We start from the raw sequence: 3,971 nt of genomic DNA on the forward strand, positions 1-3,971 counted from the left end.
GTGTGAGTGTATACCTGTCTCCCACCCATTACCCCTATCCATATAGCCCTAGTGTATAACACATACCATTTTTATTTTTATATTTCTATTTTTATATTTATATTTATTTTTATTTTTATTAAAATTTTTATTTTTCATTTCTTTATTTTTATTCTTATATTTATTTTTATTTATTTGTACTGTATTTTTATTTTTATTATTTTTATATATATATATATATATATATATATATATATATATATATATATATATATATTTATCTTTATTTTTATTTATATTTCTATATATTTTTATTATTTTTACTTTTATTTATTTCCCAGTATTTCCCATAACATTCCTCTCATTCCCAAATACCCGTCTGGAAACACACTCCCCCCCTCCTTTTATCCCAATCTTACGCGTCATTTAAATGTGTATATATGTGTATGTGTGTGTGAAGGGATCCTTTATAAATGGTTCTTTGTGTTTACACACGTATATACATTGTACATGTTTTATTCCTTTTCCATCATTGCATCATTTCTTCTCATATATACCACCAATCTCTTCCTATAATTATATACCTATTTAATTATATACCATTTTCTGCATTTTTGTATTCCCTTCCCATATATGTTTACGTGTATATATATATGTATATATATAGATATGTGTGTATATATATATATATATTTTGTTCCCGTCCACTATGATCAATACAACATTCCTCTTCATATAGACCGCCTTCTCCTTACCCCACGATCCATATACACACATATATGTTCTTACCACAACATACTCATTTGCATATCTCCTTTTTTTCCCCCCTCCTCACTCCCCGCCCCGCCCACTCCCCGTCTCCCTTCACTCCCCTTCCACATTGTGTACACCCCATCTCCATGGTTACCTACGCGCCCAATCATTATACATAGTCCCGCCCTCCTCTCAATTACCTCTCCACCCCTCCCATTGCCTATGGTATAAATTTCCACACTGAATATGGCCACCAGCATAGCCTGATGAAGGAGCACGCATGCTCCGAACGCGAAGCACCGCTCGCCTCACCCCGTTCCCGGAAGTGAAGACGCAGGTCAGCACGGCGCTCCACGGAGGATCCATGAGCGACATCCTGGCCGCCCGGAGGCTCTGAGGACCCTCGGCACCACCAGAACAGCTACCAGGACCCAGGCCACAGAATTCACATCCCAGGAACCCTCCCTTTGTCTTGGGCCAATATGTCTTCCATTTCATGAATTTCACTAACTTTCGACAGCCAATCCCTGACAGAGGGAGTAGAAGTAGACAGCCAATGTAGAGGAATTTGGGATTTAGCTGCATTGAGGAGATGAATCGTCAATGAGCGTTTGTAGCGTTTAAGAGAGGAATTGGACAGATGTAGTAGACAACATGCTGGAGTTAGCTCCACTCTAGTCTCTGTGATTTTTTTAATTAAAATCTTTACTTCATTCCAGTATGGTTCAATTTTGGAGCAGTACCACCATATGTGGGCTAGTGTGCCTTTCTCTGAGAGGCATCTCCAGCATGTGTCCGGTTTTTGTATGTCCCATTTGTGTAATTTGTCAGGTGTACTATACCAATGGGTCAGGAGTTTGTAATTTGTCTCTTGCAATTTTGTGCTTATGGAACATTTATGCGCTAGAATAGCAACATACTTCCATTGTTTGTCTGAGATCTCCATTTCAAGTTCCTCCGACCATCTCCTCCTGTGCCCGTCTGACGTATCCGCCCCCGAGCGACTCAACCACGCATATGCCACAGAGGTGGCCTTGTCAATTGGAATCCCCTCTCGACATACTGACTCCAAGGCCGTCAGGGATCTGTGTAGTGTTTGAGGTTCCTTAATGTTACCTAAGTAACTTCTTATCTGGAAGTATGTCCTTTGCTTCAATTGGGGCCGGTTTATTTCTGTCTTAAAGGACAACCAGTCTCTAAATTTGTTTTCGGTATAGCAGTCTCCTGCCAGTAGGGAATCACCCGCCGGAGTCGTCTTGAGAGTCGGGTTATGTAGACCTGGAATAAAGTCAGGGTTGTCTGTCAAGGGCGTTAAAGGGCTAGGTATTGTGGTCAGCTTTTTATGTTTAGCTAACAAGTTAAAAGTCTTCAACGTCGTACCAGTGATCGGGTGTGTCCGGATGGCGTGAGGTAGTCTTTTGAAGGAGGACCAAGGTAAGTATTTAAGCAGAAGCATGGCCAGCGTTGTCTCCAATGTGACCCAGTCCTTCACCGAATCATGGCAATGCCAGTCTATGATTCTGGTTATGTGTGAGGCCTGATAGTACCGGCGAAAGTTCGGGAATTGAATTCCTCCTAGGTCTTTGGGTTTGACCAGGGTGGCTAGTTTGATTCTGGGTTTTTTATGTTGCCAGAGAAATCTCGTGACCAATGTATTAAGTTCTTTGAAAAATTTCTGAGGGATCTCTATCGGTAACGAGTATGTTAGATACAGGAATTTGGGCAATATAACCATTTTTACTATAGCCACTCTACCGAACCAAGAAAAGAACTTCTCATTCCAATTTGTTAGATCTTTCGAGCAGTTTTTAAGAAAGGTCACGAAATTTCTCTCGAAGGCAGATTTTAAAGATGGCGTAAGCCATACCCCCAAATATTTTAGTTTGGTCTTATCCCACTTAAACGTCGAGTTAGCCTGCGTCAAGGTGAGCAGGCTGTCTGGTAGGGAGAGGTTCAGGGCCTCTGACTTTGTGTAATTAATTTTCAAATTGGATAGGTATCCATAGTGTGCGAATTCTTGTAGCAGGTTAGGGAGCGTTGTGGTCGGTTTCGTTAAGAAAAACAATAAATCGTCTGTGTATGCGGCTATTTTGTACTCTCTATTTTTAATCTGGAAACCCTGTATTGCAGTATTATTTTGTACTGTTTTGATAAAGGGCTCTAGTGAGAGAATAAATAATAGGGGCGATAAGGGGCAGCCCTGTCTAGTCCCATTTTTAATATCTACTTTTTCTGAGAGGATACCATTTATTTTTAGTTCTGCTGTCAGGTCCTGATAAAGGGCCGAGATCCAATTCATCATGCTTGGTCCCAGACCCACCCTTCCACAGACCGCCAGCATAAAATCCCATGCTACGCGATCGAAGGCCTTCTCCGCGTCTGTTGAGAGGAGAAAGCCCTCGATCTTCCGCTGTCTAACTGCCTGTGTTAGCAAGAGTGCCTTAGTTACATTATCTCCGGCCTCTCTGTTTGGCATAAAGCCCACCTGCTCCAAACCAATTCGTTTTGTAAGCAACGGCCCCATCCTCAGCGCTATAATCTTTGCGAACAACTTGACGTCAAGGTTCAGCAAAGAAATGGGACGGTAGCTAGCACACTCCTCGGGGTTTTTGCCATATTTCGGTATAACCGTGATGTGTGCTGAAAGAAAACCCGGGGTAACACATCTTGGTCTGGATAAGGAGTTCAGAGCATCTTTCAAGGGTTCAGTTAGGATCTCTATAAAGGATTTGTAATAGGTGGCGGAATATCCGTCAGGACCCGGGCTCTTGCCTGATTTTAGTAGTTTGATGGCCTGTTTAATTTCCTCTGATGTGATTGGGGCTTCTAGTAGCTCTGTATCCTCCTTAGACAAGGTTGGGAGTCCACTGTTTAATATGTAATCTTGTATGATTTGCGCTCTGACCCCTGACAATTGTTTGTTGTTTATGTTGTGGGGGTAGGTTATAGAGCTTTGTGTAGAAAGCATGGAACTGTTTTGCTATTGCCTCTGAAGCTACTTCCAGCTTTCCCTCTTTAGTTCTGATTCCAGCTATCTTATTAATCGAGCTTTGTTCTCTCAGGGCCCTCGCCAAGCACCTCCCAGCTTTGTCGCCTGACTCATAATAGAGCCATCTCTTAAAGAAAAGCATCCGTTTGGCCTTAGCGTTGAGTATCTGCTGTAATTCTTTCCTAGCCTCTAGTAGGCTCTTGGCTGAGGCCTCTGAGAGAGATTGTTTGTGTAGCAGTTCCAGTGACTC

Source organism: Aquarana catesbeiana, linkage group LG02 (assembly GCF_042186555.1).
Source record: "Aquarana catesbeiana isolate 2022-GZ linkage group LG02, ASM4218655v1, whole genome shotgun sequence".
NCBI lineage: Eukaryota > Metazoa > Chordata > Amphibia > Anura > Ranidae > Aquarana > Aquarana catesbeiana.